The sequence below is a fragment of the Cibotium barometz genome, chromosome 16, assembly GCF_041138505.1.
Source record: "Cibotium barometz isolate CiBa-2024 chromosome 16, ASM4113850v1, whole genome shotgun sequence".
NCBI classification, from domain to species: Eukaryota; Viridiplantae; Streptophyta; class Polypodiopsida; order Cyatheales; family Cibotiaceae; genus Cibotium; species Cibotium barometz.
The window spans coordinates 9,782,289-9,797,024 of NC_141061.1; positions in this window are offsets into that span (position 1 = coordinate 9,782,289).

Sequence of the window (14,736 nt, forward strand, 5' to 3'; positions counted from 1 at the left end):
CCCCTATCAGCTGTTATTTTCCCAACACAACCATATCGGCAGATCACATCTTCCAAGAGAAATTTGCATACTGTTTCCGTACTCTTTGTTCTAAGAGCACGCCCTTCTACCTGATTTGTCAAATCTTCTCTTGCAAGTGCTATATACCGCATCTGCCAAATTCCCAAAGGCATTGTAACTAGATCCACTACCCATTTGTAGTGCATGGCAGGTGGGTAGGTTGGTTGCAAGCCATCACGATGCCGCACATTTGAGTACATTTGGCATACTATGCATGTTTCCACATATTGGAAAATATCCTTGTACATTCCTTTCCACCAATATTTTTCCTTTATTTTGGTAAAGGTGGCCCACACACTTCTATGTCCAGCCCAGAGACTCTCATGGAATTCTTTCACAAGCTTTCCTTGAGTCTCTTTATCACATATGACTCTCTGTGGCATAGCATTCCTCTGTTTAGGATGCTTCCAGAGATACCCATCCTTTAGGAAGTAACCATATGCTTTTCTGCGGATCCTCTTAAATTCTGAGTCAGACCAATTTTCTTGCCTTGTCAGAGTACTCAAATATTGACCAATAAGAAACCAATCTCCTTCATATATTTCCTCAATAAAAGACTCAAGTGCATTTGATAGGCAAATATGATCCCCCTTTGCATATGCTGTAGTATAGAACTTTGTACCCACATCATCAATGTCACTAATCATCTCTTTCTCATCTTCATACCTGGCTCTTGATAGCATATCTGCAACTGGATTATCTTTTCCCGCAATGTGCTCAAACTCAGGATTTAGTGACTTGATATAAGCAATCCACCTAAGCATAGCAATATCTGGAGTGGTACAACTTGCTATCATCCCAAGAAGTGGCAAGCAATCAGTTTCCACAAGTACAGATGCCCCAATAAAATATTCTTTTTCACATTTTAGAGCAGTGACTATCCCCCATAATTCTCTCTTGATCTGTGGATACTTTCGTTGCCGAAAGCTTAATACCTTTGCTCCAAATCTAATTACATACTTATGATCATCCTCATCATCTTGCCCTACTGCCCATCCTATCCCAGTAGGACTAGTATCAACTGTAACAATCACAGGCCTGCCACACTCATAATCTGCCTTTCTCAAAATGGGTGATGATTGGAGCAAATATTTCAGCTTCCGCATAGCTTTAATATGTACTGCACTCCACAAAAATCTTTGATTTTTCCTCAAAAGTTGATAAAGAGGATCTGCTACATGTGCATAATGTGGGATCCAAATAACATAAAAGACACATGCTCCAATAAATCTCCTCAGCTCTGTAACATTAATGCATGTCTTTTTCATTCTTTGTATTGCATCTATTTTGGCTGGACAAGGTCGGCGTCCACTAGTACTACAAAGATGTCCCACTATTAGCACTTCACCAACTCCAAACACTGATTTCAGCCCAGATAAAGTAAGATTCACTTCTTCAAGCCTGGATAGAATCATGTCACAATCCTTTATATGATTTGCCACAAACTTGCGGCACGCCTTTGAATCCAAATCCCCATCTTTGTCTTTCTCATCACAGCCCTTTATTGGCACATCATCCAAAAATGGCATAGTTTTTTGTGGTATGAAGTCCCGTAAGACTTTATTCATTCCATTCATCATATGTGCCACTGAGTTAGTGGCTCCCTGTGGTAAGGTACACATCCTTACTAATCCCAAAGGAGTTCTCATTGTGGTCAAGTCCCTGCTTTGCATATCCAGCTGGAACTGATCATATCCCGAATACAGATCACCCATAGAGTATATAGCTTTCCCTGCAAATGCTTCTGCAAACTCATCCACAATTGGACCTGCTCCCACATTCCTGATTGTGACTTTGTTTACAGGTTGCATGTCCCATTTTTCTTTGGTACAGTAAACCATCTGTTGGAATATGGGGCACATGAAGGCTCCAAGATTCCCATCCTGATCTTTTCCTTTAGTAATTCCATCAACTTTGGCAAGAGAGCCTTTGGTACTGGAATTGGCCGCAGGTTCCAGGGCACATGTGGAACAGTAAAGATCACCATTGGTGCTGTTACACTTGGATCAACACAGCCTATCTCATGCGGCTGAAAGGCAAAAGCTTTCCCATGTTTTACAAGCATCTCCTCAAAGCATTCCCTTTCAACTGGCAACAGAAAATCCTTCTCACCAATCTTCAGCTCTTTTAGAGTTTCTTGAGTAAATTTATGCCCAATTTTCTTCGGATCTCTAAGATTTGGCTGCATAGAAGCTTCATCTATCTTCTCCTTGCTTCCCGGTGGCAAGGGCAAGGCAACTGGTTTCACCTTCTTTGCAACCGTTTTGTACTTTGTATCAACATGAGCATCCATCTCACAATTCATGTTTTTACATTCCACCCCCTCAAATTCCTGGATTATATCATACATCTCCACAGATGACACCTTTATCATTTCATTTCCACCCTATAAGCATGCTCTTCCCATATCAAAAAGCACATCCATAGTATCTATAAATGACACCTCATCAAGCACCCCTGAAATAAACTCATTCTTTCCCAAAAGACCACACTGCTCAAAACTTTTTTGTTCATTTTGTATATGTTTTTGCATGCCACGCTTCAAATCCTTGCTTTTTACAAAAACCAGTGATCCATAGCTGGAGAGTCCCTGAAAATTTGCTGAAAAACTATTTACATTGATTGAGTCCTGCGAGAACTCATTTCCCCTTGTACCATTGGAATCCCGCTTTACAATGGCACCTGGCCAAAATCCCTCATCTCCCTGTAATTCATGAACTCTCTGTTTATCTTTGGGAGTGACTGTGCCCGAAGAGATTCACGATTCCTTTCATGATTAATGCAAACTGTCAAAAACTGAACAGCTTTTTTGCCATCTTTACTCCTTATTCTTGCATAAGCTGAACCATCATCCAAAACCTTTGTTTCCATCCTTACAGCTGTAATGTAGGGTTGCCCAAGAATGAGGGGATACGATGACATCTCCTGAACAAAGAAATTCTGATCATCCTTCACATCCCCTATAGTTACCCTTACATTTGGACATGCTGCATAAAGCTCTCCAGATGAATTATTAGCTGCTTTAATCATCCACCCATGATCCACATCCATTGGCCACTTACATTTGTTGTAGAGATTTTTAGCCATAAGATTTATTTCAGACCCATGATCAATTAGAGCGACATATGGCTCTTCCAAATCACCTATCTTGACAAGGGTTTCAGTGGTTGCTCTTGCCCAATGGCTCCTGGAGTAATGACTCTTTGTAAGAACTTCTTTTTCATCATCCTCTTCCACGAAGCGCACTTGTCGTGCCCCATCAGCAGAGTGATTACATTCCACCACATTTTCTCTCTCTTCCTTTTTCTGTACCTGTACTCCATGAGTCTTGGAAGTGCTTGCCTCCCCTTGTGATGGAATAGATTCAATTATGGACTGCCTTTTTCTTCGTATAATATCAATTATCTCATCATGAAATTCTTTCTTTGCAATCCCTAAGACTTCCCCCAGTGTGAATTCCACCCTGCTGTTTAGAATCCTTTCTTCAAGTACCTTTTTGAGATCTGTTGCAACTTCAATATCAGATTGAAGCTTGTAGAGTGGACTTTTCCCTTTACCCTTCTCCTTCATTTTTGCTGGCACTTCTTCCATTGAAACATCCTGTGGAGGTCTGCTATGCTGTGGAGGCATATGTGATGGCCCAGGATCCTTCTTTTCACTTCCACGTGTAACTCTTTTTGATGGCCCTCCTTCCTCATTTTCCCTTTTACGCTTCTCCTCTACCTGTGCCTCATTATTTTGGCATTTGGCAATATAGGCATGAATGGATAAAGAATCCACAGGCTCCTCCCAGCCAGTCTCAAGACGTATACAATCACCTGCCTCATGCAAAGCTTGCTTTGACACTTTCTTTGACGCAATTAATTCCATTGTTGATGGCCAAAAATTCTCATTCTCATAATCCTCATCATTCTCAAATCCCTGCTTTAATTGACCAACCTTTAATCCATAGGTTGCTGCCTCAACCATAGAAATGGCATGACTAGCAGCCATATCCTCTACCAGCCTTTTCATCCCTCCTTTCCCAAAGTTCGTACTCAATGGAAGACCAGTCTCTGTAAGATGGATTTTCCCATCTTTGAAAAACACAAGTTGATTTTTAAGAGCTTCTTTATAGCTGGTACAATCCTTCTTTGCATGCTCTGGGTCATCACACCATATGCATCTATATGTAAACCCTTCTTTGCTTTGAGGCTTTGCATAGAAGCTTGCCCCAATGGTAGACCTTTTTCTTCAATCCTGGACATCTTCAATTTTAAGTCACGCATACCCTTGATAAGCTCATCCATCGGCCCATCTATCTTTGGAATTGTAGCAGCTGGTTTGGATAGATTCTCAGGGGTGACAGCAGTTATGGGGGTTGCAGAGCCCATCACCATTTTATCCCTCCTCCGCTGCCGCTTTGCTAACATAGTGACTGCATCCTCAACATCATTCCAATCACTCTTTAATCCCTGCTCTGTATCCTTATCCTCAAGGAGGATTTCCAATTTCTCCTGGAGATCTTTCCCAGCTGCTTGCAAGAAGAGCTCTGTCTTTTCTCTGTCCAAAGTTGCACGCTCTATCCTTGACAACTGGGCATAACGCTTCTCAAACTCTCTTAGCAATTCTGTGGCAGAAATTCCCATTTTAGATTTTGTGACCCATTCCAAGAAAGTTCGTTTGGTCACTCGCTCAGAATCCTCCATGAAATATTCATCCTTTAAAGCAAGCTTGAACTCTTCCCAATTTCTGCCACCATGTGCTGTCTGCAATCCTTTTATGCGCTCTCTTATTTCAGGAACACATACCAGCTCGAAACTTCGAACCATATCCTCCTCAGTCACCCTGTTTAGTTCCATCTCCTTTATATAATTGCGTAGGTACTTTGTAATGTCCTTCCCATCAAATTGATCCACCTTTTTCACAATTGATTGTAATGCCTTGGTCGTGGAAATCTGTCCCCTCTCAGCAGCTTGTTGCTGTTGCATGTACATGGTAAACATTTGAAACATCTGCATAACTCCGGGGTCAAAATGAACCCCCTGACCCTCAGAATTCTCAGCCATAGCTTCCCTGTATATTTCACCACACTCTCACCCCAGCAGTTTCACGTCGGGTTCACCAAAAAGCTGTCGTGAAGTGTGCGGTACAGCCAGGAAAGTACGAAACTTCTAGCTGTGAGAGTGAATGTCAAATCCAACAAGGAAACTCACGCACAAAATTTCCCAAGGAGTATTGAACATCACTATTTCCAATGACAAATACATGTGTCGATTCACCTCAATACATCCTTGAATTCATCCCGATGATTGCACAAAATTGCATGAAATCCTTTGAACCATTCACATGTGGGCATAACAAAGCCTTCTCATTTTTCCAATATACATGTGACCAGTTACATCCTTTTAATCCAGTACCATCAAAACTATTATTTCGAGATGCTTTTTTATCACCTGAAAACCTGCCTTAATATTCTAACATCTCACAAGCAAAATAGCATGGCATATGAACCACATAATTCTGTAATTTTTGAAAGTTCCCTATCTTGCACTCTAAAGCTCAGTTAAATAGTATTTGAAATCCAAGCTTTATGGTTCTCCAAAGTATTTAAAAAAAAACTATACAAGACTTCATTCCAAAGCTTTTTGAAGGGAAATCCCTTTTAAAAAAAAACTCGCTTATCTTTTTTTTAAAAGAAAAGAATGAATTTCTGCTTTCGCTTCTTTTTCTTTAATCGCCACCTCGCTGTAGACGTGTGGACATTATTACACGTAGCTTGAAGTTTTTTCTAAGATTTGTATCCTCTTATTACCCATCATTTCCTCTTCAATTTGAGACCCAGGACTTCAGGTACAGTCGCCGCCATCATGAATTTTAGAGCACTGGTCATCGCTCCTTCTGGTTATATTTTCTGCAGACTGCCCCCCTTTTTTCCCCACGCACTGGTTATCTCCTCTGATTCCCGCAAGGAATGCGGCGTTGCTCGCCTTTTGCAGCATAATAGTCGGCCCTTGCCCGCCAAAAAGACTGCGCATGCTTTTTTTTTCTTTAATATCCAGAATATTCTAATTAAGAGGAAATCCCCCCCACTCTTCCACGTATGCTACCCCTTATGTATTGCTTCTAACCTTAACATTAAGGTTAGAATTCTCAATGCAAAGCATAACCTTAGCATTAAGGTTAAAGTTCTCAATGCAAAGTAATTCACCTATTTTAATTCCCCCACATTCAATAAACTCTTCGGCACTGTGATGTCCATTAAATCTCCATTTCTCTTGACACCTTCATAGTTTATAAATCATCATATCGGCCCATGTGATTAATAGAATCCCCAATTGTTCATTCAAGTATTTCTCCATGTCTTCATGAATGCATTCCTTTGTGCATTGGTATGCCCTCATGCCATCATATATAACTGGATGATTCTAACTTGCCCATGAGCTCTGAGTAACAGCAAAAACATCATCCTCCATACTCATATACAAAAACTCCTAGATCTGGCTCAGCCTCAGCTCGTCTTATTGAACCTCATTTACAATATGAACATATGTACATGGCATCATATAATGACTCGTCATGGCACTTAACCCCATGCATCTGGATGTGTATTTGATGGCCTCACATGCACGGTTTCACACCATAGACGTGCTGTGGCACGACAACGTGGAGTAGTGAAATTATTAGTGCGTGGAGTGGGAAATGACCGCTTAAAGTTGCGGTTGTTACTTACCAATGAAGATTGTCGTCCTTGAAAATTTTGTTGCTGCGAACGAAGCATGTGGGCAATAGACTGGAATTTCTTTTCAGCGTCGTGTGGGCAAAAGAGCTTGTTCCCACTCATCAATTTGAGGCCTTTTTGGGCAGTTTTGGGCCAAAAGTGAGCGGTTTTGGGGAGAGGAATGTGGTATTGATTGTGTAGACCAAAGAAGACCTTCTTTTACCCAGTGGATAATAGATTGAAGCCCTTCTCTTTACCCAAACTTCATGCCCATGCTTGAGGAAGAAACCATGGCCATGGGAGATGGAGACCTTCTTTGATATGTTAACCACTCCACCAATCAAAACCTGGCTCTGATACCACTATTGCAAGCTTTCACCATAGCCTTAACGCTTCAATTGAACAAGATGAAGGAATCTTTCTAAAAATAGAGTGAAAACAAAAGAAAAAGCATGCGCACGACACAAGATTGGGTGCAATTTCCCCCCATGCATGAGGGAGCACCTTCCTCATGGATGTATTTATATATTTCCAATCTTTTGTGCTCAAAAATAGCGGAGTACAATCCACTTTGGGTTAGCACTTATCTCAACCACTCTTTCTTGTAATAACTAACTCATCTCAACCACACTTTTTGTAACTAAATCAACTAGTCTTCAATATTCACATCAACCATAGTCTTGGCATAATAATTTAAATGGCTAGAACAATTAAAATATGTCTTCAAAATAATTGAACGGCAAGGCCAAAGTCTAAACAAAATCGGCCAAGACCCGCAACTAAAAATTTATCCGTGCATCCTCGGTCTATGACAAAATCCGACGGCACGGTACTAAATAATCAAAATCCGACCACATCCACGCTACTCCGGCCACCACTGAAGCTCTGCTCACCAAAAACACAACCATTCATTAAATCCTGCCTACTCGCCTAGCATGACGCGACCAGTGCCACATGCTTACGCGTGTGACAAGCCACGACCATGCGGCAAGTAGTAATAAAAATAAACCCACATAATAAATCCCACTTATTTTGAAAAATAAAGCAATATTTATTTTCACAACATTGTGGGGGTCAGTTATCCTCACTAGGAACACCACCCAATAAGCAGGACAAAAGTGGAACTAAAGTCTTCCCACACAAGACTGTACACATGCAGAGGATGCATCAGTGCCCCACAATCAATCCCCAAGAAAGTGTGCATAACTTTGTCCTCCTCCCACACAAGAGCATACATAGGAAGGGGACATGCCAATGCCCCACATTAATCCTCGTGAGAGTGCTCATGGAGGGCAAACCAATATGGCCCCTCCTCTCAGCCTATGTGTGGGATGAATTTTTTATTGTGTAAGTGAACATGTGAATCTCATAGGGGGTGAACCAATATGGCCCCTCCTGTAACACAAATCAAAATAACTCCAGTAATTAAGCAAAAATTAATTGCCCATTCTAGCATCATTAATAAAATATGGAGAAGAAAAATACATACATACGAATAAACAATCTTACTTAATGTGAAGGCACAGTGTTGAGTGCCGGATTCATGAGGCTGGCCCCCCCTTGAAAGGACTATGTATTATTGGAAACTTGGATACAAAGCCTTCTTTGTGAGGCGTTGGAAGCTTTTGCCCCTTTGGTGGTAGCTCTTTTGTGCTAATGGCTCTGCAAGAAATGAAATGAGAAGAAGAGAAAAGAAAGTTCCCTCCCAAGCCCTCTTCTTGCACGTAGGCAAGAAGGGATGTACTTGTAGAGAGCAAGGAGAGTTTCATAATGCTCATAGAGAGAGCATCTAGAGACAGATATGAGAGATTGGAGAAGGGCTATGGCTTCTCCCTTGTCAGCTCTTACTTGCATATACTAGAGAGTATGTGTCGGTTTCTATAGCATGTCAATACTTGAGCACTTCCTCCCTTGAGAGATGGCTAGGGTGTGCTTATATAGGCCCTCGGGAATGCCCAGAGGCTTCAAAATTTTCACAAATTCATTTAGGATCTTAGCAGGCCAAAAAAATCAAGCTAGCATTGTAGTTGCACATGTAGCATCTCCCTCACCAAATAACTATGCCAAAAAATACGCTGTCAAATGTTAGGGGTGGGTCTGATCAATAGACAGTTACCTAATTCAAACCCTAGAAAACCTTGGGAGTTAAGGGCGAAAGTCTTAGAGATGTTTTGGGGCTTGAAACGTCATAAGAAGTCTGTTCGGATTCCACCAGCCAAGATAGTTATTCTTTCCTATGTAAGCATGTAGCTCTTCTTGGAAATCGATGAATGAAAGTTGGCTTTGATAAAAACTTAGTTTTTGATTGGGAATTGTTATGTTAGATTCTATGTTGAGTATTTGTTCACATTCTTTCATTTCTACACACGTCTGTAGTGACGGATTCAGTCATGTATCTTGTCCATGGTTTATGATATTGTTCTGCATAGATATGTGGGTAGAAACACTGGCAATTCTGCTGGTTTCCCCTTATCAGAGGTGGATTATTAGAGTGGGCCTAGGGGGCTTTGTTTAGGGAAACAAAACATATGACTGATGGCACAATGGAAGAATGACGTAGTGAATTTTTTGCTTGGATGACAGAGGAAGATGAATAGTCGGAGTATGCTAATAAGTCTCTAAAGAATTTTTTGAGGAACTGGTGAGGGAAGTACTAATAGTTATCAGAGAGTAAGTTTAGAAATGTTTTCGAAAAGATTTGGTAGGAAGGAGAAAAAAGTTGAGTACTAGTGAGTAGTATTGCATGTATAAATTTTATTATTACATGTTTGTGGATGACTGAGAAGGATAAGCAGTGATTTGTGAGTGATGGGGATGGAGAACATCCAGAATCTATTTCACATGCTCAGTGTGGCAATGAATCAGCAAATAGGAGCACAACGACTTGCTTGATCCGTTTGGATATGATCGTTAGGTTGAGAAGTAACTCCACCTAGTCCAAGGGTTGTCATACCACCACCTCAGACAACTGAGGCGGGCTTAGAATCAGCCTCCAGTTTTAGAACCTACAGAGAAGGGATTTTGGAAGCTTTTGGGAATAATAGCAGCAAAGTCTTTGATACACAAAAAGTTACAGGTTGCCCCATTGTTGAAAGAGCAGAAAGTTACGTAGGCAGGATCATCTAAGCAACAAAACAGCAAAAGTAAGAGGAGGATTTCCAATGGCAAATCCACCGCCAGTGGGTACTTTGAAATTGAAGTTTGGCCATTTCCAAGGGAAGAAGGATCAAGATGGTTATTGTCATACAAAGCTGTTTGAAACAAGATGGTTACCAAGTGGGTTTGATGCTTTTTATGTAGGAAATGAGAAGATGTTAGAGTTTGAAGCTACCTTTGAAGGAAAAGCAATGGAATTGTTCAATACATTTCTAGCTTATCACTTTTAGAATTACAATGAGTTGAAGCAGGCCTTTTGGGGAGATTTAGAATAGAGAAAGCAGCTAATGATGTATTAGTAAAATTGAGAAAGATTAAACAGGATGAAATGTTAGTAGAAGACTATGCTATTGGGTGCAATGGTGAATGCAGCAACATGGTTAGAAAAAAGGATTGAGGTGAAACTTTCACCTAATGAGAAAGTAAGGAATTAAGGCCACAAAGAAGAAAAAGGATAAGGAGAAAGTAGGAGAGAATTCGGATGATGAGGGAAGTGATTCCAAGGACGAGGTTGATGAGCGAGAAGAATTTGATTTAGAGGAAGAAGATGATGATGATAGAAAGAAAAAGAAAAAAGAAAAGCAAAAAAAGCTGGAAGAGAAAAGAAGATAGAGAAGGAGCAAGAAGTACAACAAATGGTGGAGAAGAAGATTAAGGAATAAGTATTGGCACAAGCAACCTCATCAACAAAACCATTTTGTTGAGAAACTTGGTCATTAGACTATGGTGTCATCCCTATGGATGATAGGTAGGAAGCACAACATAATTAGCAACACAAGCAGTAGGAGGACCGACACTTGCAGCAAATAGAGTGTTGGCAGAATAAGTTCCTAGGGGTAATTCTCAATGGCAAGGTAATCAGCAATGGCAACCAAATAATAATTGGCAACCTCTAAATAATTGTGGCAATTGTAGTATAATAATTGGAGACCACCAAGGAATGGTTAGTTTCGACCATGGAATAAGTGGAGACCAAATTTTCGACCACTATATTGGGAGAGTAATTAGGAGCATCCAAATCCACAAGGAACGCAAGTTCAGCAAAAGCACAGAACAAACCACCTGCACCACTGGGAAATATGGTCATAGCTAAAATTGTGGAGGAAATTCCATCTTCACAAAAGGCTTTGCTAATAGATCCTTAACCAAACTATGATTATTTAGGGTGTGTGTTGGTAGAGAAAAGCCAAAGGATATGGCAAACAATTTTTCGGTGTGGATACAATGGCTGTTACAAGAGCTAAGGCAAAGTTGAAACCACCACTAGATTGGAAGGAGTAGAAAACAGTCACGAGTAGGTGATCAAAAAAGTTCAAGAGCCGCAGAAGGAGGTTCATCAAGGTCCAAGGGAAGAAGCCAAAATAGTGACATCCACTGCATGAGAATTGTTGATGAACTCCTTCATACACGACTACAGTTGAATTTGGATCAGTTTTTGAATTTGGTACCATTATTCAAGATGAGGTATCTTGGTATGCAGAAAGGAATTAAAATAGGATTTGAGCAAAAAGAGGAAGAACATCAACCACAAGTTAAAGCCTTAAAAGTGGAAGCTGATGATGTGGATTTTTGTGTTCCAATAATTCAGGTTGAGTATCAAGGGAAGACATTTTCTCAGGTTTTATTGGATGGAGGATAAGGAGTAAATATTTTGCCAGAAGTTGAATATTTGAAATTGGAGAATGTGTAGTTGGAACCAGTGCCTTTTTAAGTAAATATTTTGCCAGAAGCTGAATATTTGAAATTGGAGAATGTGCAGTTGGAACTAGTGCCTTTTTAAGTAAATATTTTGTTAGAAGTTGAATATTTGAAAATGGAGTACGTGCAGTTGGAATTAATGCCTTTTCAAGTAAACATTTGCAAGCTTTTCTTTTTGTACTTAGAGTAGCAACAATGGCCCCAAGGCCATTCTTCCATGCTAAAGAGCATAAATAATGGCCATTAAGCTAGTATTGGGTAGGAACCTCTAACCTAACAAGCAAAGAGAGGAGAGTTAGAAACAAGTAACAATGAGAGTCTTGCGAACCAAAATATTTTAATGAAAGCTCTAACCATGGTGCTAGATTGGACTGGATTACTATTCAAGTGTGGATTTCAACAATTGACACCGCAATAATCCATTATGTATGGTCAAAAAATATAACTAATACTACAACCTAGATGTATAGAATTTTTGCCAATTATTCTAGAGATACTCAATGTTAGAATTTGGCATTGGATGGTAATGCCATCCAAATGGGTCATATGTTGGACTAAACAAAGACGATGCTTACTTTTTTGTCACCTAGTGTCAAGGTCCCTATTATAATTATGAGAAAAAAAGAAGACTTATACGAGGTATTGAGGCAATGTTTCAGCCATTGGTGAAATTATCCAAATGCTTTGGAAGCATTTTCTAGCTCAATGGCATCAATTGGTGAACAGAGTGTGTGCAGTAGGAGCGTGTGCATGTGAGTGCAGAGAAGAAGGAGAGAGAGGAGAGACTCAGTCAATTGGACTCCTTATCACATAATGTGTGATGAGGTTTTAGTCCTTATTAATATAAAGAAAAGAATGGTCAATTTGTATCCGATTATTCTGGCTGCCCAAGTATTGGGCCTGGCACATTGGGCTTTACCACCCCAACAACCTCCCACTTAAAGGACAATGTGCCTTTAAGCTGGGGTGAAAATGTATATATGTACATACAATACAGGTAGATAATGACCATCTACCCAACACCCATAAGTGCCGTGCAATGTGCAAACCACTCGGAAGGTAAGCCTTTGGTTAAGAGATCAGCAGGATTGTCATCCGTGTGAACCTTGACAAGCTGCATACACTTGTCATCAATCACTTCATGCAAGAAGTGATGCATACACTTATCACATCGATCACTTCATGCAAGAAGTGATGCTTCACATCAATGTGCTTAGTCTTTGCATGAAACACTGGATTCTTGGCCAACATGATAGCACTCTGACTATCACAATGCAAAACAGGTATCTCACTAGTTATACCCAAATCTCCCACTAGACACATAAGCCATAATGCTTCCTTACATGCTTCTGAAGCTGCAATATACTCTGCCGTCTCGGTGGTAGATTGTGATGTACAACTTTGCAAATGATATTGCCAAGAAACTGCACCACCAGTGAATAGAAAGACATAGCTAGAAGTGGACCTTCGATTGTCCAATTCTCCTACATAATCTGCAGCAGTGTAGCCAACTACACATGCTTCCTTCTTTCCAAAGCTTATGCACAAATTCTTCGTGCCATTCAAATACCTCATCACTCCTTTGACTGCCTCCCAGTGTTTCTTGCCAGGGTTTGACATATATCTGCTAACCACTCCCACTGCAAATGCAATATCCGAGCATGTAGCAATCATGGCATACATCAAACTGCCAACCGCCGCAGATGCATAAGGCACTTTTGCCATCTCAGCCTTTTTTGCATCAGAATTGGGACAATCTTTGCTAGACAACTTCACATATGAAGGCAATGGAGTACTCTATGCCTTCCCACTTTCCAATGTCCAGGAAACAGCACCAATAGTGAATATAAAGACATATCCTGAAGTAGACTTTCTATTGTCTACATTCCCTACAAAATCTACATGTGAATATCCAATAATACATGCTTCTTTGCCTCCAAAGCATATGCACAATTGCTTTGTACCATTCAAGTAATGCATAACACCTTTCACTACCTCCCAATGCTTTTTGCTAGGATGAGCCATATACCTACTTACTACTCCCATTGCAAATGTAATGTCAGTACGAGTAGCAATCATGGTGTCTATCAAAATACCAACTCTAGATGCATAAGGAACTTTGAAGATCTTAGCCTTTCCTCATCAAATTTGGGACAATCATCCAATGGAGTTTCTCGACTATAAGCATGTCATCCACATCTATACAGGATTAAGGACAACCCCACCTCCCTCCACGTGGGCAAAGGAGGTGGGACTATTTCAAAATAACCACTCCTCCTGCAAGCGTGAGGAGGAGCCAAATCTCACATCTTCCAATGCAATTTTGAATTTGAATCTAACAAGATCTCATCTCACATCTTTCAATGAAATCTTTGTATACATGCTTACATACCTATAGATACACACACTTATATATATTATGTATGTATGTGTATCTATAGGTATGTAAGCATGTATATATAAATAGTGTGCATGTGTATGTGTATGTGTGTGTGTGTGTGTGTGTGTGTGTGTGAGAGAGAGAGAGAGAGAGAGAGAGAGATTACATGTAAGATACATTTATTTGAGAGTGAGCACACCTCACCACTCATCCCTACCATTAAAATTTAATCTAAAATTTAATTAATTAAAATTATATATGTGTATAAATCTATTTAAGTGTGTGTGTGTGTGTGTGTGTGTGAGAGAGAGAGAGAGAGAGAGTTTCTATGTGAGAGAGTGTGCGTGAAGATAGAGAGTCTGTGTGTGTGTGTGTGTGTGTGTGTGTGTGTGTGTGCATGAGAGAGGGAGAGAGAGAGAGGCTGAGAATTTCTATGTAGGAGATAGTTTGTTTGGGAGGAGATAGTGTGTATTTTCATTAGTGTATGTGCGGTGTGTACATGTGTGTGTGTGTGTGAGAGAGAGAGAGAGAGAGAGAGAGAGAGAGAGACGACAGATAATTTCTACACAGGAGATAGTTTGTGTGGGAGGAGAGAGTGTGCGTTTAGATTAGTGTATGTGCGGTGTGTACATGTGTGTGTGTGTGTGAGAGAGAGAGAGAGAGAGAGAGAGAGAGAGACAGAGAGAGAGAGACAGAGAGTATATGCATGCATGTACGTACATCTGCATCTATGTGTAGAATG